The sequence below is a fragment of the Lissotriton helveticus genome, chromosome 12 (assembly GCF_964261635.1).
Source record: "Lissotriton helveticus chromosome 12, aLisHel1.1, whole genome shotgun sequence".
In the NCBI taxonomy this organism is placed as follows: Eukaryota; Metazoa; Chordata; class Amphibia; order Caudata; family Salamandridae; genus Lissotriton; species Lissotriton helveticus.
The window spans coordinates 131,931,711-131,955,498 of record NC_136073.1 but is presented as its reverse complement, the minus strand read 5'-3'; the positions used below and the strand labels follow the sequence as shown (position 1 = coordinate 131,955,498).

The following is a 23,788-nucleotide window of genomic DNA, read 5'->3' as shown; positions in this document are numbered from 1 at the left end:
GCAGCTGTCTCGCAGCCCAATCCAGACGTCAATTGGAGACAGGTTTTCAGGCAAATAGAGCAGTAAGTGCAGAGAAATGCTCACTCTCTAAAAATGGCATTTATAAAATAGTAAAGTTAAATCCAACCTCACCAGTAAATAGGATTTATCAATAAAGAAATAAAGCTTCTCCTCTCTGATATGGAATTACCCCCCTAAAAGTATAAGGGAATACCCAATGCTAACCTATGAGAGGGGCAGACCTCACAGTAGTGAAAAATGTAATAGACTGTTTTGTACTACCAGGACATGCAAACTACCACAGTACATGTCTTACCTTTTACTTACATAGCATTATGCCCCTAGGACTACCTAGGGCCTACCTTTTGGTTAATTATATGTAATATAATTGGAGTTTAAGGCTTGGCAAGTAGTTTTAAATGGCAAGTCGAAGTGGCAGTACACTGCAGCACAGGCACTGCAGTAGCAGGCTTGAGACAGGTTTGAAATGATACTTTTTTGGGCGGCACAATCACTTCCTGGGTATATGGTATACCACTTTACAAGGGGCTTTCAAGTCAATGAAATCTGTCAGTCAGGTATACTCCAATTACACACATGATTAGGGAAGAAGCACGTGCACTTCAGCACTGATTAGTAGCAATAAAGTGATCAGAGTCCTAAGGCCAACAAAAAGATACAGCAAAATGCGTAGGTGAAAAGCAATAAGGTAGGGTTGAGGCCACCTTAAGAATGCAAGGTCTAACAAAAACAAACTAAGGATAACATGAGTAAAACATCAGGTTTCTCTACGGCATTTGGTGAGACAAGTGTGCCTTCTTTTATCTTCCATAAATGCAATCTTTCCCTGACCCCTTTATTATATAGCTCTTCAAGTAAAAAAGATAAAGCACTTACAAAGGAGCCTCAAATACTCCAAGATGGTAGACTTCTGTAATATGGGCCATAGACTAAAAGCAGCACGAAAACAGAGTGCTATAGGGTCCCAAAAACTTGAGTGCCACATGAGAGTATGCATGAAAGCCTATCCTTTTCCAAACTAGAGATATACTCATGCAATTTTTGTTTTTAGGAGAGAATGTGCCTGCTGAAAAAAACATTATTTTAAAAAAGTGCATTGCAGAATACCAGGAATTTGCTGTGGGACACCTTGAAAACTTTCATACAGATTATTTGCACAAAACTTACAGTCAGATGTTGTGGCCGAGTGGTTAAGGCTATGGACTAGAAATCCATTGGGGTCTCCCCACGCCGGTTCGAATCCTGCCAACAACGAGAAACTTTTAACATCGGCTACAATTTCAGAAGTTAACCTTTAGAATTTCTTCCATGTCAGTTTTATAAATAGGTGGCTTATTTTGGTGTCACTATTGCCCTTTCACATATTTATTATCGCTACCCCTTTCATATCTTTGCTATAACTCTCGTCCTACATTAGCGCTGGTGCAAACACTTCAAATTATTATACCCTGGCTCTCTCAGTCATACCATTCATGCACTTGAAACTTACTTTACCAATAAAAGAAGCAAATAGAAAAATAAAACAAAAGTGCTTGCTGGATTAGGCAAACACACTTCATAAAACTGCATTTTCTTTTCTATTCTCCCCGTGTTACAAGCTTAACTGCTCCCTGTGTAATTTCTCTTAGCCTGCTGTCCCAGGAAGAGAATTTTATCTACAGGCTCTTTCCGTGTTTTTTTCCTAGTCTTTCTTTCCCTTTTCTTAGATTTGTAACTGTTCCTTTACGTGCTCTATTTAGGCGCCATTAATCTCATTTGAGCTCCTTGTACCTGCTGCTGTTTTCTCCACACCTCATACTGCCTTTTCCCTCTTTCTCTCTTTCTCTGAGGTTGGTGGCTACTTTCCAAAGCTTCTGATGCCTCAATGTTCCTTCATCTTGTTGTCAGACGTGAATTGGAAAAGCAACCAAATTAACAAGCCTTTACCACTCATACATGGCAGAGGATTATACTTTAATTCAATGAGCTAAGAAAAGCGTGTTGTGGGGCCCCTACGAGCCATGGTGCTTGCTTCATCATAATTGGGCACGCAGTCATTAGCCACAGCTCTGATCATGGGTCACTGAGGTCAGTTTCAATAATTCCTCAAAAACCTATCCATGCAGTCCCCCCTAACTGTGTAGTTATCTTGCTTTACTGCTGTTTGTGTGATTAGCTGGGAGGAGCTCACGGCAGCATCCTCCCTATAAAAGTGTAGATGGACCGCTCCTTAACTTTTTCTTGCTTCACATACAGATGGCTTGAGGAGGTACAGGGGAGATGCAGGTCTAATAGACAGAATAGAAGATCTGCGCCAGGTGTGTTTCTCTGCATTGGTGTCCCATCACAGGCCCACAAGTGTATGTGTGATCTTTGACTTCTGGCAGTTCACAAGCAGGCGGCCAGGAAACGGTTTCAGCCTATCAACCACTGAGGAGACAAAGCCTTTGTATAAGGAATGAGGAAGCAATGAACACATTCAGCCTATCACAGGAGTTCCCTGAGTGTTTAGAATTTTAAATTCTCCATGTCACTGTATGTTATTGACCCCAAGTAGCTCGCCGTGATCGTATAGTGGTTAGTACTCTGCGTTGTGGCTGCAGCAACCTCGGTTCGAATCCGAGTCACGGCATTGTGGTTGGCAGTGTCACGGCAGTTGGGTTTTTCTTTTACAGAATTACCAAATGTACCAGTTGTTTTTGTAAAATGTCTATTAAAAACAGATCCTTTAAAATATTTAAACGATCTAACGACAAATTATTTAAACACACATGATTATAAGATGTAGCCTTATTTTTGTTTTTAGGAGAGAATGTGCCTGCTGAAAAAAACATTATTTTTAAAAAGTGCATTGCGGGATATCAGGAATTTTCTGTGGGACACCTTGAAAACATTTTTATACAGATTATTTGCACAAAACTTGCAGTCAGTTGTTGTGGCCGAGTGGTTAAGGCGATGGACTAGAAATCCATTGGGGTCCCCCCGGGCAGGTTCGAATCCTGCCAACAATGAGAAACTTTTTAACATCGGCTACAATTTCAGAAGCTAACCTTTAGAATTTCTTCCATGTCAGTTTTATAAAGAGGTGCCTTATTTTGGTGTCACTATTGCCCTTTCACATATTTATTATCGCTACCCCTTTCATATCTTTGCTATAACTCTCGTCCTACATTAGCGCTGGTGCAAACACTTCAAATTATTATACCCTGGCTCTCTCAGTCATACCATTCATGCACTTGAAACTTACTTTACCAATAAAAGAAGCAAATAGAAAAATAAAACAAAAGTGCTTGCTGGATTAGGCAACACACTTCATAAAACTGCATTTTCTTTTCTATTCTCCCCGTGTTACAAGCTTAACTGCTCCCTGTGTAATTTCTCTTAGCCTGCTGTCCCAGGAAGAGAATTTTATCTACAGGCTCTTTCCGTGTTTTTTTCCTAGTCTTTCTTTCCTTTTTCTTAGATTTGTAACTGTTACTTTACGTGCTCTATTTAGGCGCCATTAATCTCATTTGAGCTCCTTGTACCTGCTGCTGTTTTCTCCACACCTCATACTGCCTTTTCCCTCTTTCTCTCTTTCTCTGAGGTTGGTGGCTACTTTCCAAAGCTTCTGATGCCCCAATGTTCCTTCATCTTGTTGTCAGACGTGAATTGGAAAAGCAACCAAATTAACAAGCCTTTACCACTCATATATGGCAGAGGTTTATACTTTAATTGAGCTCAGAAAAGCGTGTTGTGGGGCCCCTACGAGCCATGGTGCTTGCTTCATCATAATTAGGCACGCAGTCATTAGCCACAGCTCTGATCATGGGTCACTGAGGTCAGTTTCAATAATTCCTCAAAAACCTAACCATGCAGTCCCCCCTAACTGTGTAGTTATCTTGCTTTACTGCTGTTTGTGTGATTAGCTGGGAGGAGCTCATGGCAGCATCCTCCCTATAAAAGTGTAGATGGAACGCTCCTTAACTCTTTCTTGCTTCACATACAGATGGCTTGAGGAGGTACAGGGGAGATGTAGGTCTACTAGACAGTATAGAAGATCTGCGCCAGGTGTGTTTCTCTGCATTGGTGTCCCATCACAGGCCCACAAGTGTATGTGTGATCTTTGACTCCTGGCAGTTCACAAGCAGGTGGCCAGGAAACAGTTTCAGCCTATCAACCACTGAGGAGACAAAGCCTTTGTATAAGGAATGAGGAAGCAATTAACACATTCAGCCTATCACAGGAGTTCCCTGAGTGTACCGGAATATAAATTCTCCATGTCACTGTATGTTATTGATCCCAAGTAGCTCGCCGTGATCGTATAGTGGTTAGTACTCTGCGTTGTGGCCGCAGCAACCTCGGTTCGAATCCAAGTCACGGCATTGTGGTTGGCAATGTCACGGCAGTTGGGTTTTTCTTTTACAGAATTACCAAATGTACCAGTTGTTTTTGTAAAATGTCTATTAAAAACAGATCCTTTAAAATATTTAAATGATCTAACGACAAATTATTTTAACACACATGATTATAAGATGTAGCTATATTGTACCTACTGACATAAATTATCGTTCTTGAACCTATTTGCGGTGGGGGAATGGAGCTCTCCCCCATGCCAATCAGAATGCAGATGAATGCAGTTGCAGTTGAGTGACCTGTATTGTGGCTGTCTAGAGGGAATGCACAAATGTAGCTGTCTCGCAGCCCAATCCAGACGTCAATTGGAGACAGGTTTTCAGGCAAATAGAACAGTAAGTGCAGAGAAATGCTCACTCTCTAAAAATGGCATTTATAAAGTAGTAAAGTTAAATCCAACCTCACCAGTAAATAGGATTTATCAATAAATAAATAAAGCTTCTCCTCTCTGATATGGAATTACCCCCCAAAAAGTATAAGGGAATACCCAATGCTAACCTACGAGAGGGGCAGACCTCACAGTAGTGAAAAATGTAATAGACTGTTTTGTACTACCAGGACATGCAAACTACCACAGTACATGTCTTACCTTTTACTTACATAGCATGATGCCCCTAGGACTACCTAGGGCCTACCTTTTGGTTAATTATATGTAGTAAAATTGGAGTTTAAGGCTTGGCAAGTAGTTTTAAATGGCAAGTCGAAGTGGCAGTACACTGCAGCACAGGCACTGCAGTAGCAGGCTTGAGACAGGTTTGAAATGATACTTTTTTGGGCGGCACAATCAGTTCCTGGGTATATGGTATACCACTTTACAAGGGGTTTTCAAGTCAATGAAATCTGTCAGTCAGGTATACTCCAATTACACACATGATTAGGGAAGAAGCACGTTCACTTCAGCACTGATTAGTAGCAATAAAGTGATCAGAGTCCTAAGGCCAACAAAAAGATACAGCAAAATGCGTAGGTGAAAAGCAATAAGGTAGGGTTGAGGCCACCTTAAAAATGCAAGGTCTAACAAAAACAAACTAAGGATAACATGAGTAAAACATCAGGTTTCTCTACGGCATTTGGTGAGACAAGTGTGCCTTCTTTTATCTTCCATAAATGCAACCTTTCCCTGACCCCTTTATTATATAGCTCTTCAAGTAAAAAAGATAAAGCACTTACAAAGGAGCCTCAAATACTCAAAGATGGTAGACTTCTGTAATATGGGCCATAGACTAAAAGCAGCACGAAAACAGAGTGCAATAGGGTCCCAAAAACTTGAGTGCCACATGAGAGTATGCATGAAAGCCTATCCTTTTCCAAACTAGAGATATACTCATGCAATTTTTGTTTTTAGGAGAGAATGTGCCTGCTGAAAAATACATTATTTTAAAAAAGTGCATTGCAGAATACCAGGAATTTGCTGTGGGACACCTTGAAAACTTTCATACAGATTATTTGCACAAAACTTACAGTCAGTTGTTGTGGCCGAGTGGTTAAGGCGATGGACTAGAAATCCAATGGGGTCTCCCCGCACAGGTTCGAATCTTGCCAACAACGAGAAACTTTTTAACATCGGCTACAATTTCAGAAGTTAACCTTTAGAATTTCTTCCATGTCAGTTTTATAAATAGGTGGCTTATTTTGGTGTCACTATTGCCCTTTCACATATTTATTATCGCTACCCCTTTCATATCTTTGCTATAACTCTCGTCCTACATTAGCGCTGGTGCAAACACTTCAAATTATTATACCCTGGCTCTCTCAGTCATACCATTCATGCACTTGAAACTTACTTTACCAATAAAAGAAGCAAATAGAAAAATAAAATAAAAGTGCTTGCTGGATTAGGCAAACACACTTCATAAAACTGCATTTTCTTTTCTATTCTCCCTGTGTTACAAGCTTAACTGCTCCCTGTGTAATTTCTCTTAGCCTGCTGTCCCAGGAAGAGAATTTTATCTACAGGCTCTTTCCGTGTTTTTTTCCTAGTCTTTCTTTCCCTTTTCTTAGATTTGTAACTGTTCCTTTATGTGCTCTATTTAGGCGCCATTAATCTCATTTGAGCTCCTTGTACCTGCTGCTGTTTTCTCCACACCTCATACTGCCTTTTCCCTCTTTCTCTCTTTCTCTGAGGTTGGTGGCTACTTTCCAAAGCTTCTGATGCCCCAATGTTCCTTCATCATGTTGTCAGACGTGAATTGGAAAAGCAACCAAATTAACAAGCCTTTACCACTCATACATGGCAGAGGTTTATACTTTAATTCAATGAGCTAAGAAAAGCGTGTTGTGGGGCCCCTACGAGCCATGGTGCTTGCTTCATCATAATTGGGCGCGCAGTCATTAGCCACAGCTCTGATCATGGGTCACTGAGGTCAGTTTCAATAATTCCTCAAAAACCTAACCATGCAGTCCCCCCTAACTGTATAGTTATCTTGCTTTACTGCTGTTTGTGTGATTAGCTGGGAGGAGCTCACGGCAGCATCCTCCCTATAAAAGTATAGATGGACCGCTCCTTAACTTTTTCTTGCTTCACATACAGATGGCTTGAGGAGGTACAGGGGAGATGCAGGTCTAATAGACAGAATAGAAGATCTGCGCCAGGTGTGTTTCTCTGCATTGGTGTCCCATCACAGGCCAACAAGTGTATGTGTGATCTTTGACTTCTGGCAGTTCACAAGCAGGCAACCAGGAAACGGTTTCAGCCTATCAACCACTGAGGAGACAAAGCCTTTGTATAAGGAATGAACACATTCAGCCTATCACTGGAGTTCCCTGAGCGTTTCGAATTATAAATTCTCCATGTCAATGTATGTTATTGAGCCCAAGTAGCTCGCCGTGATCGTATAGTGGTTAGTACTCTGCGTTGTGGCTGCAGCAACCTCGGTTCGAATCCGAGTCACGGCATTGTGGTTGGCAATGTCACGGCAGTGGGGTTTTTCTTTTACAGAATTACCAAATGTACAAGTTGTTTTTGTAAAATGTCTATTAAAAACAGATCCTTTAAAATATTTAAACGATTTAACGACGAATTATTTAAACACACATGATTATAAGATGTAGCCTTATTTTTGTTTTTAGGAGAGAATGTGCCTGCTGAAAAAAACATTATTTTTAAAAAGTGCATTGCAGGATATCAGGAATTTGCTGTGGCACACCTTGAAAACTTTCATGCAGATTATTTGCACAAAACTTACAGTCAGTTGTTGTGGCCGAGTGGTTAAGGCGATGGACTAGAAATCCATTGGGGTCTCCCCGCGCAGGTTCGAATCCTGCCAACAACGAGAAACTTTTTAACATCGGCTACAATTTCAGAAGTTAACCTTTAGAATTTCTTCCATGTCAGTTTTATAAATAGGTGGCTTATTTTGGTGTCACTATTGCCCTTTCACATATTTATTATCGCTACCCCTTTCATATCTTTGCTATAACTCTCGTCCTACATTAGCGCTGGTGCAAACACTTCAAATTATTATACCCTGGCTCTCTCAGTCATACCATTCATGCACTTGAAACTTACTTTACCAATAAAAGAAGCAAATAGAAAAATAAAACAAAAGTGCTTGCTGGATTAGGCAAACACACTTCATAAAACTGCATTTTCTTTTCTATTCTCCCCGTGTTACAAGCTTAACTGCTCCCTGTGTAATTTCTCTTAGCCTGCTGTCCCAGGAAGAGAATTTTATCTACAGGCTCTTTCCGTGTTTTTTTCCTAGTCTTTCTTCAGCTTTTCTTAGATTTGTAACTGTTCCTTTACGTGCTCTATTTAGGCGCCATTAATCTCATTTGAGATCCTTGTACCTGCTGCTGTTTTCTCCACACCTCATACTGCCTTTTCCCTCTTTCTCTCTTTCTCTGAGGTTGGTGGCTACTTTCCATAGCTTCTGATGCCCCAATGTTCCTTCATCTTGTTGTCAGACGTGAATTGGAAAAGCAACCAAATTAAATAGCCTTTACCACTCATACATGTCAGAGGTTTATACTTTAATTCAATGAGCTAAGAAAAGCGTGTTGTGGGGCCCCTACGAGCCATGGTGCTTGCTTTATCATAATTGGACACGCAGTCATTAGCCACAGCTCTGATCATGGGTCACTGAGGTCAGTTTCAATAATTCCTCAAAAACCTATCCATGCAGTCCCCCCTAACTGTGTAGTTATCTTGCTTTACTGCTGTTTGTGTGATTAGCTGGGAGGAGCTCACGGCAGCATCCTCCCTATAAAAGTGTAGATGGACCGCTCCTTAACTTTTTCTTGCTTCACATACAGATGGCTTGAGGAGGTACAGGGGAGATGCAGGTCTAATAGACAGAATAGAAGATCTGCGCCAGGTGTGTTTCTCTGCATTGGTGTCCCATCACAGGCCCACAAGTGTATGTGTGATCTTTGACTTCTGGCAGTTCACAAGCAGGCGGCCAGGAAACGGTTTCAGCCTATCAACCACTGAGGAGACAAAGCCTTTGTATAAGCAATGAGGAAGCAATGAACACATTCAGCCTATCACAGGAGTTCCCTGAGTGTTCCGAATTATAAATTCTCCATGTCACTGTATGTTATTGAGCCCAAGTAGCTTGCTGTGATCGTATAGTGGTTAGTACTCTGCTTTGTGGCCGCAGCAACCTCGGTTCGAATCCGAGTCACGGCATTGTGGTTGGCAATGTCACGGCAGTTGGGTTTTTCTTTTACAGAATTACCAAATGTACCAGTTGTTTTTGTAAAATGTCTATTAAAAACAGATCCTTTAAAATATTTAAACGATCTAACGACAAATTATTTAAACACACATGATTATAAGATGTAGCCTTATTTTTGTTTTTAGGAGAGAATGTGCCTGCTGAAAAAAACATTATTTTTAAAAAGGGCATTGCAGGATATCAGGAATTTGCTGTGGCACACCTTGAAAACTTTCATGCAGATTATTTGCACAAAACTTACAGTCAGTTGTTGTGGCCGAGTGGTTAAGGCGATGGACTAGAAATCCATTGGGGTCTCCCCGCGCAGGTTCGAATCCTGCCAACAACGAGAAACTTTTTAACATCGGCTACAATTTCAGAAGCTAACATTTAGAATTTCTTCCATGTCAGTTTTATAAATAGGTGGCTTATTTTGGTGTCACTATTGCCCTTTCACATATTTATTATCGCTACCCCTTTCATATCTTTGCTATAACTCTCGTCCTACATTAGCGCTGGTGCAAACACTTCAAATTATTATACCCTGGCTCTCTCAGTCATACCATTCATGCACTTGAAACTTACTTTACCAATAAAAGAAGCAAATAGAAAAATAAAACAAAAGTGCTTGCTGGATTAGGCAACACACTTCATAAAACTGCATTTTCTTTTCTATTCTCCCCGTGTCACAAGCTTAACTGCTCCCTGTGTAATTTCTCTTAGCCTGCTGTCCCAGGAAGAGAATTTTATCTACAGGCTCTTTCCGTGTTTTTTTCCTAGTCTTTCTTTCCTTTTTCTTAGATTTGTAACTGTTCCTTTACGTGCTCTATTTAGGCGCCATTAATCTCATTTGAGCTCCTTGTACCTGCTGCTGTTTTCTCCACACCTCATACTGCCTTTTCCCTCTTTCTCTCTTTCTCTGAGGTTGGTGGCTACTTTCCAAAGCTTCTGATGCCCCAATGTTCCTTCATCTTGTTGTCAGACGTGAATTGGAAAAGCAACCAAATTAACAAGCCTTTACCACTCATATATGGCAGAGGTTTATACTTTAATTGAGCTAAGAAAAGCGTGTTGTGGGGCCCCTACGAGCCATGGTGCTTGCTTCATCATAATTAGGCATGCAGTCATTAGCCACAGCTCTGATCATGGGTCACTGAGGTCAGTTTCAATAATTCCTCAAAAACCTAACCATGCAGTCCCCCCTAACTGTGTAGTTATCTTGCTTTACTGCTGTTTGTGTGATTAGCTGGGAGCAGCTCATGGCAGCATCCTCCCTATAAAAGTGTAGATGGACCGCTCCTTAACTCTTTCTTGCTTCACATACAGATGGCTTGAGGAGGTACAGGGGAGATGCAGGTCTACTAGACAGTATAGAAGATCTGCGCCAGGTGTGTTTCTCTGCATTGGTATCCCATCACAGGCCCACAAGTGTATGTGTGATCTTTGACTCCTGGCAGTTCACAAGCAGGCGGCCAGGAAACAGTTTCAGCCTATCAACCACTGAGGAGACAAAGCCTTTGTATAAGGAATGAGGAAGCAATTAACACATTCAGCCTATCACAGGAGTTCCCTGAGTGTACCGAATTATAAATTCTCCATGTCACTGTATGTTATTGAGCCCAAGTAGCTCGCCGTGATCGTATAGTGGTTAGTAGTCTGCGTTGTGGCCGCAGCAACCTCGGTTCGAATCCGAGTCATGGCATTGTGGTTGGCAATGTCACGGCAGTTGGGTTTTTCTTTTACAGAATTACCAAATGTACCAGTTGTTTTTGTAGAATGTCTATTAAAAACAGATCCTTTAAAATATTTAAACGATCTAACGACAAATTATTTAAACACACATGATTATAAGATGTAGCCTTATTTTTGTTTTTAGGAGAGAATGTGCCTGCTGAAAAAAACATTATTTTTAAAAAGTGCATTGCAGGATATCAGGAATTTGCTGTGGCACACCTTGAAAACTTTCATACAGATTATTTGCACAAAACTTACAGTCAGTTGTTGTGGCTGAGTGGTTAAGGCGATGGTCTAGAAATCCATTGGGGTCTCCCTGCGCAGATTTGAATCCTGCCAACAACGAGAAACTTTTTAACATCGGCTACAATTTCAGAAGTTAACCTTTAGAATTTCTTCCATGTCAGTTTTATAAATAGGTGGCTTATTTTGGTGTCACTATTGCCCTTTCACATATTTATTATCGCTACCCCTTTCATATCTTTGCTATAACTCTCGTCCTACATTAGCGCTGGTGCAAACACTTCAAATTATTATACCCTGGCTCTCTCAGTCATACCATTCATGCACTTGAAACTTACTTTACCAATAAAAGAAGCAAATAGAAAAATAAAACAAAAGTGCTTTCTGAATTAGGCAAACACACTTCATAAAACTGCATTTTCTTTTCTATTCTCCCCATGTTACAAGCTTAACTGCTCCCTGTGTAATTTCTCTTAGCCTGCTGTCCCAGGAAGAGAATTTTATCTACAGGCTCTTTCCGTGTTTTTTTCCTAGTCTTTCTTTCCCTTTTCTTAGATTTGTAACTGTTCCTTTACGTGCTCTATTTAGGCGCCATTATTCTCATTTGAGCTCCTTGTACCTGCTGCTGTTTTCTCCACACCTCATACTGCATTTCCCTCTTTCTCTCTTTCTCTGAGGTTGGTGGCTACTTTCCAAAGCTTCTGATGCCCAAATTTTCCTTCATCTTGTTGTCAGACGTGAATTGGAAAAGCAACCAAATTAACAAGCCTTTACCACTCATATATGGCAGAGGTTTATACTTCAATTGAGCTAAGAAAAGCGTGTTGTGGGGCCCCTACGAGCCATGGTGCTTGCTTCATCATAATTAGGCACGCAGTCATTAGCCACAGCTCTGATCATGGGTCACTGAGGTCAGTTTCAATAATTCCTCAAAAACCTAACCATGCAGTCCCCCCTAACTGTGTAGTTATCTTGCTTTACTGCTGTTTGTGTGATTAGCTGGGAGGAGCTCACGGAAACATCCTCCCTATAAAAGTGTAGATGGACCGCTCCTTAACTCTTTCTTGCTTCACATACAGAGGGCTTGAGGAGGTACAGGGGAGATGCAGGTCTACTAGACAGAATAGAAGATCTGCGCCAGGTGTGTTTCTCTGCATTGGTGTCCCATCACAGGCCCACAAGTGTATGTGTGATCTTTGACTCCTGGCAGTTCACAAGCAGGCGGCCAGGAAACAGTTTCAGCCTATCAACCACTGAGGAGACAAAGCCTTTGTATAAGGAATGAGGAAGCAATGAACAGATTCAGCCTATCACAGGAGTTCCCTGAGTGTTCCGAATTATAAATTCTCCATGTCACTGTATGTTATTGAGCCCAAGTAGCTCGCCGTGATCGTATAGTGGTTAGTACTCTGCGTTGTGGCCGCAGGAACCTCGGTTCGACTCCTAGTCACGGCATTGTGGTTGGCAATGTCACAGCAGTTGGGTTTTTCTTTTACAGAATTACCAAGTGTACCAGTTGTTTTTGTAAAATGTCTATTAAAAACAGATCCTTTAAAATATTTAAACGATCTAACGACAAATTATTTTAACACACATGATTATAAGATGTAGCTATATTGTACCTACTGACATAAATTATCGTTCTTGAACCTATTTGCGGTGGGGGAATGGAGCTCTCCCCCATGCCAATCAGAATGCAGATGAATGCAGTTGCAGTTGAGTGACCTGTGTTGTGGCTGTCTAGAGGGAATGCACAAATGTAGCTGTCTCGCAGCCCAATCCAGACGTCAATTGGAGACAGGTTTTCAGGCAAATAGAGCAGTAAGTGCAGAGAAATGCTCACTCTCTAAAAATGGCATTTATGAAATAGTAAAGTTAAATCCAACCTCACCAGTAAATAGGATTTATCAATAAATAAATAAAGCTTCTCCTCTCTGATATGGAATTACCCCCCAAAAAGTATAAGGGAATACCCAATGCTAACCTATGAGAGGGGCAGACCTCACAGTAGTGAAAAATGTAATAGACTGTTTTGTACTACCAGGACATGCAAACTACCACAGTACATGTCTTACCTTTTACTTACATAGCATGATGCCCCTAGGACTACCTAGGGCCTACCTTTTGGTTAATTATATGTAATAAAATTGGAGTTTAAGGCTTGGCAAGTAGTTTTAAATGGCAAGTCGAAGTGGCAGTACACTTCAGCACAGGCACTGCAGTAGCAGGCTTGAGACAGGTTTGAAATGATACTTTTTTGGGCGGCACAATCACTTCCTGGGTATATGGTATACCACTTTACAAGGGGCTTTCAAGTAAATTAAATCTGTCAGTCAGGTATACTCCAATTACACACATGATTAGGGAAGAAGCACGTGCACTTCAGCACTGATTAGTAGCAATAAAGTGATCAGAGTCCTAAGGCCAACAAAAAGATACAGCAATGTGCGTAGGTGAAAAGCAATAAGGTAGGGTTGAGGCCACCTTAAGAATGCAAGGTCTAACAAAAACAAACTAAGGATAACATGAGTAAAACATCAGGTTTCTCTACGGCATTTGGTGAGACAAGTGTGCCTTCTTTTATCTTCCATAAATGCAATCTTTCCCTGACCCCTTTATTATATAGCTCTTCAAGTAAAAAAGATAAAGCACTTACAAAGGAGCCTCAAATACTCAAAGATGGTAGACTTCTGTAATATGGGCCATAGACTAAAAGCAGCACGAAAACAGAGCGCTATAGGGTCCCAAAAACTTGAGTGCCACATGAGAGTATGCATGAAAGCCTATCCTTTTCCAAACTAGAGATATACTCATGCAATTTTTGTTTTTAGGAGAGAATGTGCCTGCTGAAAAAAACATTATTTTAAAAAAGTGCATTGCAGAATACCAGGAATTTGCTGTGGGACACCATGAAAACTTTCATACAGATTATTTGCACAAAACTTACAGTCAGATGTTGTGGCCGAGTGGTTAAGGCGATGGACTAGAAATCCATTGGGGTCCCCCCTCGCAGGTTCGAATCCTGCCAACAACGAGAAACTTTTTAACATCGGCTACAATTTCAGAAGTTAACCTTTAGAATTTCTTCCATGTCAGTTTTATAAATAGGTGGCTTATTTTGGTGTCACTATTGCCCTTTCACATATTTATTATCGCTACCCCTTTCATATCTTTGCTATAACTCTCGTCCTACATTAGCGCTGGTGCAAACACTTCAAATTATTATACCCTGGCTCTCTCAGTCATACCATTCATGCACTTGAAACTTACTTTACCAATAAAAGAAGCAAATAGAAAAATAAAACAAAAGTGCTTGCTGGATTAGGCAAACACACTTCATAAAACTGCATTTTCTTTTCTATTCTCCCCGTGTTACAAGCTTAACTGCTCCCTGTGTAATTTCTCTTAGCCTGCTGTCCCAGGAAGAGAATTTTATCTACAGGCTCTTTCCGTGTTTTTTTCCTAGTCTTTCTTTCCCTTTTCTTAGATTTGTAACTGTACCTTTATGTGCTCTATGTAGGCGCCATTAATCTCATTTGAGCTCCTTGTACCTGCTGCTGTTTTCTCCACACCTCATACTGCCTTTTCCCTCTTTCTCTCTTTCTCTGAGGTTGGTGGCTACTTTCCAAAGCTTCTGATGCCCCAATGTTCCTTCATCTTGTTGTCAGACGTGAATTGGAAAAGCAACCAAATTAACAAGCCTTTACCACTCATACATGGCAGAGGTTTATACTTTAATTCAATGAGCTAAGAAAAGCGTGTTGTGGGGCCCCTACGAGCCATGGTGCTTGCTTCATCATAATTGGGCGCGCAGTCATTAGCCACAGCTCTGATCATGGGTCACTGAGGTCAGTTTCAATAATTCCTCAAAAACCTAACCATGCAGTCCCCCCTAACTGTGTAGTTATCTTGCTTTACTGCTGTTTGTGTGATTAGCTGGGAGGAGCTCACGGCAGCATCCTCCCTATAAAAGTGTAGATGGACCGCTCCTTAACTTTTTCTTGCTTCACATACAGATGGCTTGAGGAGGTACAGGGGAGATGCAGGTCTAATAGACAGAATAGAAGATCTGCGCCAGGTGTGCTTCTCTGCATTGGTGTCCCATCACAGGCCAACAAGTGTATGTGTGATCTTTGACTTCTGGCAGTTCACAAGCAGGCGGCCAGGAAACGGTTTCAGCCTATCAACCACTGAGGAGACAAAGCCTTTGTATAAGGAATGAGGAAGCAATGAACACATTCAGCCTATCACTGGAGTTCCCTGAGTGTTTAGAATTATAAATTCTCCATGTCACTGTATGTTATTGAGCCCAAGTAGCTCGCCGTGATCGTATAGTGGTTAGTACTCTGCGTTGTGGCTGCAGCAACCTCGGTTCGAATCCGAGTCACGGCATTGTGGTTGGCAATATCACGGCAGTTGGGTTTTTCTTTTACAGAATTACCAAATGTACCAGTTGTTTTTGTAAAATGTCTATTAAAAACAGATCCTTTAAAATATTTAAACGATCTAACAACAAATTATTTAAACACACATGATTATAAGATGTAGCCTTATTTTTGTTTTTAGGAGAGAATGTGCCTGCTGAAAAAAACATTATTTTTAAAAAGTGCATTGCAGGATATCAGGAATTTGCTGTGGCACACCTTGAAAACTTTCATACAGATTATTTGCACAAAACTTACAGTCAGTTGTTGTGGCTGAGTGGTTAAGGCGATGGTCTAGAAATCCATTGGGGTCTCCCCGCGCAGGTTCGAATCCTGCCAACAACGAGAAACTTTTTAACATCGGCTACAATTTCAGAAGTTAACCTTTAGAATTTCTTCCATGTCATTTTTATAAATAGGTGGCTTATTTTGGTGTCACTATTGCCCTTTCACATATTTATTATCGCTACCCCTTTCATATCTTTGCTATAACTCTCGTCCTACATTAGCGCTGGTGCAAACACTTCAAATTATTATACCCTGGCTCTCTCAGTCATACCATTCATGCACTTGAAACTTACTTTACCAATAAAAGAAGCAAATAGAAAAATAAAACAAAAGTGCTTTCTGGATTAGGCAAACACACTTCATAAAACTGCATTTTCTTTTCTATTCTCCCCGTGTTACAAGCTTAACTGCTCCCTGTGTAATTTCTCTTAGCCTGCTGTCCCAGGAAGAGAATTTTATCTACAGGCTCTTTCCGTGTTTTTTTCCTAGTCTTTCTTTCCCTTTTCTTAGATTTGTAACTGTTCCTTTACGTGCTCTATTTAGGCGCCATTATTCTCATTTGAGCTCCTTGTACCTGCTGCTGTTTTCTCCACACCTCATACTGCATTTCCCTCTTTCTCTCTTTCTCTGAGGTTGGTGGCTACTTTCCAAAGCTTCTGATGCCCCAATGTTCCTTCATCTTGTTGTCAGACGTGAATTGGAAAAGCAACCAAATTAACAAGCCTTTACCACTCATATATGGCAGAGGTTTATACTTTAATTGAGCTAAGAAAAGCGTGTTGTGGGGCCCCTACGAGCCATGGTGCTTGCTTCATCATAATTAGGCACGCAGTCATTAGCCACAGCTCTGATCATGGGTCACTGAGGTCAGTTTCAATAATTCCTCAAAAACCTAACCATGCAGTCCCCCCTAACTGTGTAGTTATCTTGCTTTACTGCTGTTTGTGTGATTAGCTGGGAGGAGCTCACGGCAACATCCTTCCTATAAAAGTGTAAATGGACCGCTCCTTAACTCTTTCTTGCTTCACATACAGATGGCTTGAGGAGGTACAGGGGAGATGCCGGTCTACTAGACAGAATAGAAGATCTGCGCCAGGTGTGTTTCTCTGCATTGGTGTCCAATCACAGGCCCACAAGTGTATGTGTGATCTTTGACTCCTGGCAGTTCACAAGCAGGCGGCCAGGAAACGGTTTCAGCCTATCAACCACTGAGGAGACAAAGCCTTTGTATAAGGAATGAGGAAGCAATTAACACATTCAGCCTATCACAGGAGTTCCCTGAGTGTACCGAATTATAAATTCTCCATGTCTCTGTATGTTATTGAGCCCAAGTAGCTCGCCGTGATCGTATAGTGGTTAGTACTCTGCGTTGTGGCCGCAGCAACCTCGGTGCAACTCCGAGTCACGGCATTGTGGTTGGCAATGTCACAGAAGTTGGGTTTTTCTTTTACAGAATTACCAAATGTACCAGTTGTTTTTGTAAAATGTCTATTAAAAACAGATCCTTTAAAATATTTAAACGATCTAACGACAAATTATTTTAACACACATGATTATAAGATGTAGCTATATTGTACCTACTGACATAAATTATCGTTCTTGAACCTATTTGCGGTGGGGGAATGGAGCTCTCCCCCATGCCAATCAGAATGCAGATGAATGCAGTTGCAGTTGAGTGACCTGTGTTGTGGCTGTCTAGAGGGAATGCACAAATGTAGCTGTCTCGCAGCCCAATCCAGACGTCAATTGGAGACAGGTTTTCAGGCAAATAGAGCAGTAAGTGCAGAGAAATGCTCACTCTCTAAAAATGGCATTTATGAAATAGTAAAGTTAAATCCAACCTCACCAGTAAATAGAATTTATCAATAAATAAATAAAGCTTCTCCTCTCTGATATGGAATTACCCCCCAAAAAGTATAAGGGAATACCCAATTCTAGCCTATGAGAGGGGCAGACCTCACAGTAGTGAAAAATGTAATAGACTGTTTTGTACTACCAGGACATGCAAACTACCACAGTACATGTCTTACCTTTTACTTACATAGCATGATGCCCCTAGGACTACCTAGGGCCTACCTTTTGGTTAATTATATGTAATAAAATTGGAGTTTAAGGCTTGGCAAGTAGTTTTAAATGGCAAGTCGAAGTGGCAGTACACTGCAGCACAGGCACTGCAGTAGCAGGCTTGAGACAGGTTTGAAATGATACTTTTTTGGGCGGCACAATCACTTCCTGGGTATATGGTATACCACTTTACAAGGGGCTTTCAAGTCAATGAAATCTGTCAGTCAGGTATACTCCAATTACACACATGATTAGGGAAGAAGCACGTGCACTTCAGCACTGATTAGTAGCAATAAAGTGATCAGAGTCCTAAGGCCAACAAAAAGATACAGCAAAGTGCGTAGGTGAAAAGCAATAAGGTAGGGTTGAGGCCACCTTAAGAATGCAAGGTCTAACAAAAACAAACTAAGGATAACATGAGTAAAACATCAGGTTTCTCTACGGCATTTGGTGAGACAAGTGTGCCTTCTTTTATCTTCCATAAATGCAATCTTTCCCTGACCCCTTTATTATATAGCTCTTCAAGTAAAAAAGATAAAGCACTTACAAAGGAGCCTCAAATACTCAAAGATGGTAGACTTCTGTAATATGGGCCATAGACTAAAAGCAGCACGAAAACAGAGCGCTATAGGGTCCCAAAAACTTGAGTGCCACATGAGAGTATGCATGAAAGCCTATCCTTTTCCAAACTAGAGATATACTCATGCAATTTTTGTTTTTAGGAGAGAATGTGCCTGCTGAAAAAAACATTATTTTAAAAAAGTGCATTGCAGAATACCAGGAATTTGCTGTGGGACACCATGAAAACTTTCATACAGATTATTTGCACAAAACTTACAGTCAGATGTTGTGGCCGAGTGGTTAAGGCGATGGACTAGAAATCCATTGGGGTCTCCCCGCGCAGGTTCGAATCCGGCCAACAACAAGAAACATTTAACATCGGCTACAATTTCAGAAGATAACCTTTAGAATTTCTACCATGTCAGTTTTATAAATAGGTGGCTTATTTTGGTGTCACTATTGCCATTTCACATATTTATTATCGCTACCCCTTTCATATCTTTGCTATAACTCTCGTCCTACATTAGCGCTGGTGCAAACACTTCAAATTATTATACCCTGGCTCTCTCAGTCATACCATTCATGCACTTGAAACTTACTTTACCAATAAAAGAAGCAAATAGAAAAATAAAACAAAAGTGCTTGCTGGATTAGGCAAACACACTTCATAAAACTGCATTTTCTTTTCTATTCTCCCCGTGTTACAAGCTTAACTGCTCCCTGTGTAATTTCTCTTAGCCTGCTGTCCCAGGAAGAGAATTTTATCTACAGGCTCTTTCCGTGTTTTTTTCCTAGTCTTTCTTTCCCTTTTCTTAGATTTGTAACTGTTCCTTTATGTGCTCTATTTAGGCGCCATTAATCTCATTTGAGCTCCTTGTACCTGCTGCTGTTTTCTCCACACCTCATACTGCCTTTTCCCTCTTTCTCTCTTTCTCTGAGGTTGGTGGCTACTTTCCAAAGCTTCTGATGCCCCAATGTTCCTTGAGCTTGTTGTCAGACGTGAATTGGAAAAGCAACCAAATTAACAAGCCTTTACCACTCATACATGGCAGAGGTTTATACTTTAATTCAATGAGCTAAGAAAAGAGTGTTGTGGGGCCCCTACGAGCCATGGTGCTTGCTTCATCATAATTGGGCGCGCAGTCATTAGCCACAGCTCTGATCATGGGTCACTGAGGTCAGTTTCAATAATTCCTCAAAAACCTAACCATGCAGTCCCCCCTAACTGTGTAGTTATCTTGCTTTACTGCTGTTTGTGTGATTAGCTGGGAGGAGCTCACGGCAGCATCCTCCCTATAAAAGTGTAGATGGACCGCTCCTTAACTTTTTCTTGCTTCACATGCAGATGGCTTGAGGAGGTACAGGGGAGATGCAGGTCTAATAGACAGAATAGAAGATCTGCGCCAGGTGTGTTTCTCTGCATTGGTGTACCATCACAGGCCCACAAGTGTATGTGTGATCTTTGACTTCTGGCAGTTTACAAGCAGGCGGCCAGGAAACGGTTTCAGCCTATCAACCACTGAGGAGACAAAGCCTTTGTATAAGGAATGAGGAAGAAATGAACACATTCAGCCTATCACTGGAGTTCCCTGAGTGTTTCGAATTATAAATTCTCCATGTCACTGTATGTTATTGAGCCCAAGTAGCTTGCCGTGATCGTATAGTGGTTAGTACTCTGCGTTGTGGCTGCAGCAACCTCGGTTCGAATCCGAGTCACGGCATTGTGGTTGGCAATGTCACAGCAGTTGGGTTTTTCTTTTACAGAATTACCAAATGTACCAGGTGTTTTTGTAAAATGTCTATTAAAAACAGATCCTTTAAAATATTTAAACGATCTACTGACAAATTATTTAAACACACATGATTATAAGATGTAGCCTTATTTTTGTTTTTAGGAGAGAATGTGCCTGCTGAAAAAAACATTATTTTTAAAAAGTGCATTGCAGGATATCAGGAATTTGCTGTGGCACACCACGAAAACTTTCATACAGATTATTTGCACAAAACTTACAGTCAGATGTTGTGGCCGAGTGGTTAAGGCGATGGACTAGAAATCCATTGGGGGCTCCCCGCGCAGGTTCGAATCCTGCCAACAACAAGAAACTTTTAACACCGGCTACAATTTCAGAAGTTAACCTTTAGAATTTCTACCATGTCAGTTTTATAAATAGGTGGCTTATTTTGGTGTCACTATTGCCATTTCACATATTTATTATCGCTACCCCTTTCATATCTTTGCTATAACTCTCGTCCTACATTAGCGCTGGTGCAAACACTTCAAATTATTATACCCTGGCTCTCTCAGTCATACCATTCATGCACTTGAAACTTACTTTACCAATAAAAGAAGCAAATAGAAAAATAAAACAAAAGTGCTTGCTGGATTAGGCAAACACACTTCATAAAACTGCATTTTCTTTTCTATTCTCCCCGTGTTACAAGCTTAACTGCTCCCTGTGTAATTTCTCTTAGCCTGCTGTCCCAGGAAGAGAATTTTATCTACAGGCTCTTTCCGTGTTTTTTTCCTAGTCTTTCTTTCCCTTTTCTGAGATTTGTAACTGTTCCTTTACGTGCTCTATTTAGGCGCCATTAATCTCATTTGAGCTCCTTGTACCTGCTGCTGTTTTCTCCACACCTCATACTGCATTTCCCTCTTTCTCTCTTTCTCTGAGGTTGGTGGCTACTTTCCAAAGCTTCTGATGCCCCAATGTTCCTTCATCTTGTTGTCAGACGTGAATTGGAAAAGCAACCAAATTAACAAGCCTTTACCACTCATATATGGCAGAGGTTTATACTTTAATTGAGCTAAGAAAAGCGTGTTGTGGGGCCCCTACGAGCCATGGTGCTTGCTTCATCATAATTAGGCACGCAGTCATTAGCCACAGCTCTGATCATGGGTCACTGAGATCAGTTTCAATAATTCCTCAAAAACCTAACCATGCAGTCCCCCCTAACTGTTTAGTTATCTTGCTTTACTGCTGTTTGTGTGATTAGCTGGGAGGAGCTCACGGCAGCATCCTCCCTATAAAAGTGTAGATGGACCGCTCCTTAACTCTTTCTTGCTTCACATACAGATGGCTTGAGGAGGTACAGGGGAGATGCAGGTCTACTAGACAGAATAGAAGATCTGCGCCAGGTGTGTTTCTCTGCATTGGTGTCCCATCACAGGCCCACAAGTGTATGTGTGATCTTTGACTCCTGGCAGTTCACAAGCAGGCGGCCAGGAAACAGTTTCAGCCTATCAACCACTGAGGAGACAAAGCCTTTGTATAAGGAATGAGGAAGCAATGAACACATTCAGCCTATCACAGGAGTTCCCTGAGTGTTCCGAATTATAAATTCTCCATGTCACTGTATGTTATTGAGCCCAAGTAGCTCGCCGTGATCGTATAGTGGTTAGTACTCTGCGTTGTGGCCGCAGCAACCTCGGTTCGACTCTGAGTCACGGCATTGTGGTTGGCAATGTCACAGCAGTTGGGTTTTTCTTTTACAGAATTACCAAATGTACCAGTTGTTTTTGTAAAATGTCTATTAAAAACAGATCCTTTAAAATATTTAAACGATCTAACGACAAATTATTTTAACACACATGATTATAAGATGTAGCTATATTGTACCTAATGACATAAATTATCGTTCTTGAACCTATTTGCGGTGGGGGAATGGAGCTCTCCCCCATGCCAATCAGAATGCAGATGAATGCAGTTGCAGTTGAGTGACCTGTGTTGTGGCTGTCTAGAGGGAATGCACAAATGTAGCTGTCTCGCAGCCCAATCCAGACGTCAATTGGAGACAGGTTTTCAGGCAAATAGAGCAGTAAGTGCAGAGAAATGCTCACTCTCTAAAAATGGCATTTATGAAATAGTAAAGTTAAATCCAACCTCACCAGTAAATAGGATTTATCAATAAATAAATAAAGCTTCTCCTCTCTGATATGGAATTACCCCCCAAAAAGTATAAGGGAATACCCAATGCTAACCTATGAGAGGGGCAGACCTCACTGTAGTGAAAAATGTAATAGACTGTTTTGTACTACCAGGACATGCAAACTACCACAGTACATGTCTTACCTTTTACTTACATAGCATGATGCCCCTAGGACTACCTAGGGCCTACCTTTTGGTTAATTATATGTAATAAAATTGGAGTTTAAGGCTTGGCAAGTAGTTTTAAATGGCAAGTCGAAGTGGCAGTACACTGCAGCACAGGCACTGCAGTAGCAGGCTTGAGACAGGTTTGAAATGATACTTTTTGGGCGGCACAATCAGTTCCTGGGTATATGCTATACCACTTTACAAGGGGCTTTCAAGTCAATGAAATCTGTCAGTCAGGTATACTCCAATTACACACATGATTAGGGAAGAAGCACGTGCACTTCAGCACTGATTAGTAGCAATAAAGTGATCAGGGTCCTAAGGCCAACAAAAAGATACAGCAAAATGCGTAGGTGAAAAGCAATAAGGTAGGGTTGAGGCCACCTTAAGAATGCAAGGTCTAACAAAAACAAACTAAGGATAACATGAGTAAAACATCAGGTTTCTCTACGGCATTTGGTGAGACAAGTGTGCCTTCTTTTATCTTCCATAAATGCAATCTTTCCCTGACCACTTTATTATATAGCTCTTCAAGTAAAAAAGATAAAGCACTTACAAAGGAGCCTCAAATACTCAAAGATGGTAGACTTCTGTAATATGGGCCATAGACTAAAAGCAGCACGAAAACAGAGTGCAATAGGGTCCCAAAAACTTGATTACCACATGAGAGTATGCATGAAAGCCTATCCTTTTCCAAACTAGAGATATACTCATGCAATTTTTGTTTGTAGGAGAGAATGTGCCTGCTGAAAAAAACATTATTTTAAAAAAGTGCATTGCAGAATACCAGGAATTTGCTGTGGGACACCTTGAAAACTTTCATACAGATTATTTGCACAAAAGTTACAGTCAGTTGTTGTGGCCGAGTGGTTAAGGCAATGGACCAGAAATCCATTGGGGTCCCCCCGCGCAGGTTCGAATCCTGCCAACAACGAGAAACTTTTAACATCGGCTACAATTTCAGAAGTTAACCTTTAGAATTTCTTCCATGTCAGTTTTATAAATAGGTGGCTTATTTTGGTGTCACTATTGCCATTTCACATATTTATTATCGCTACCCCTTTCATATCTATGCTATAACTCTCGTCCTACATTAGCGCTGGTGCAAACACTTCAAATTATTATACCCTGGCTCTCTCAGTCATACCATTCATGCACTTGAAACTTACTTTACCAATAAAAGAAGCAAATAGAAAAATAAAACAAAAGTGCTTGCTGGATTAGGCAAACACACTTCATAAAACTGCATTTTCTTTTCTATTCTCCCCGTGTTACAAGCTTAACTGCTCCCTGTGTAATTTCTCTTAGCCTGCTGTCCCAGGAAGAG

The 23,788-nt window shown here is 41.0% G+C and overlaps 14 non-coding genes across 14 annotated transcripts; all 14 read left to right on the top strand.

Annotated features, from left to right (window-relative positions):
- The first annotated feature begins 1,193 nt into the window (after positions 1–1,193).
- TRNAS-AGA (transfer RNA serine (anticodon AGA)) lies at positions 1,194–1,275 on the top strand. Its single transcript has one exon. It is a non-coding gene; the product is annotated as a tRNA-Ser (tRNA).
- Positions 1,276–2,560: 1,285 nt separating this feature from the next.
- Positions 2,561–2,632, top strand: TRNAH-GUG (transfer RNA histidin (anticodon GUG)). Its single transcript has one exon. It is a non-coding gene; the product is annotated as a tRNA-His (tRNA).
- A 297-nt stretch (positions 2,633–2,929) lies between these two features.
- On the top strand, positions 2,930–3,011 carry TRNAS-AGA (transfer RNA serine (anticodon AGA)). The gene has a single exon. It is a non-coding gene; the product is annotated as a tRNA-Ser (tRNA).
- A 2,850-nt stretch (positions 3,012–5,861) lies between these two features.
- On the top strand, positions 5,862–5,943 carry TRNAS-AGA (transfer RNA serine (anticodon AGA)). The gene has a single exon. It is a non-coding gene; the product is annotated as a tRNA-Ser (tRNA).
- A 1,275-nt stretch (positions 5,944–7,218) lies between these two features.
- Positions 7,219–7,290, top strand: TRNAH-GUG (transfer RNA histidin (anticodon GUG)). The gene has a single exon. It is a non-coding gene; the product is annotated as a tRNA-His (tRNA).
- A 295-nt stretch (positions 7,291–7,585) lies between these two features.
- TRNAS-AGA (transfer RNA serine (anticodon AGA)) lies at positions 7,586–7,667 on the top strand. Its single transcript has one exon. It is a non-coding gene; the product is annotated as a tRNA-Ser (tRNA).
- Positions 7,668–9,320: 1,653 nt separating this feature from the next.
- TRNAS-AGA (transfer RNA serine (anticodon AGA)) lies at positions 9,321–9,402 on the top strand. The gene has a single exon. It is a non-coding gene; the product is annotated as a tRNA-Ser (tRNA).
- Positions 9,403–13,982: 4,580 nt separating this feature from the next.
- Positions 13,983–14,064, top strand: TRNAS-AGA (transfer RNA serine (anticodon AGA)). Its single transcript has one exon. It is a non-coding gene; the product is annotated as a tRNA-Ser (tRNA).
- A 1,286-nt stretch (positions 14,065–15,350) lies between these two features.
- On the top strand, positions 15,351–15,422 carry TRNAH-GUG (transfer RNA histidin (anticodon GUG)). The gene has a single exon. It is a non-coding gene; the product is annotated as a tRNA-His (tRNA).
- Positions 15,423–15,717: 295 nt separating this feature from the next.
- TRNAS-AGA (transfer RNA serine (anticodon AGA)) lies at positions 15,718–15,799 on the top strand. Its single transcript has one exon. It is a non-coding gene; the product is annotated as a tRNA-Ser (tRNA).
- A 2,850-nt stretch (positions 15,800–18,649) lies between these two features.
- TRNAS-AGA (transfer RNA serine (anticodon AGA)) lies at positions 18,650–18,731 on the top strand. Its single transcript has one exon. It is a non-coding gene; the product is annotated as a tRNA-Ser (tRNA).
- A 1,285-nt stretch (positions 18,732–20,016) lies between these two features.
- TRNAH-GUG (transfer RNA histidin (anticodon GUG)) lies at positions 20,017–20,088 on the top strand. Its single transcript has one exon. It is a non-coding gene; the product is annotated as a tRNA-His (tRNA).
- Positions 20,089–20,383: 295 nt separating this feature from the next.
- TRNAS-AGA (transfer RNA serine (anticodon AGA)) lies at positions 20,384–20,465 on the top strand. Its single transcript has one exon. It is a non-coding gene; the product is annotated as a tRNA-Ser (tRNA).
- Positions 20,466–23,313: 2,848 nt separating this feature from the next.
- TRNAS-AGA (transfer RNA serine (anticodon AGA)) lies at positions 23,314–23,395 on the top strand. The gene has a single exon. It is a non-coding gene; the product is annotated as a tRNA-Ser (tRNA).
- Positions 23,396–23,788: the final 393 nt, after the last annotated feature.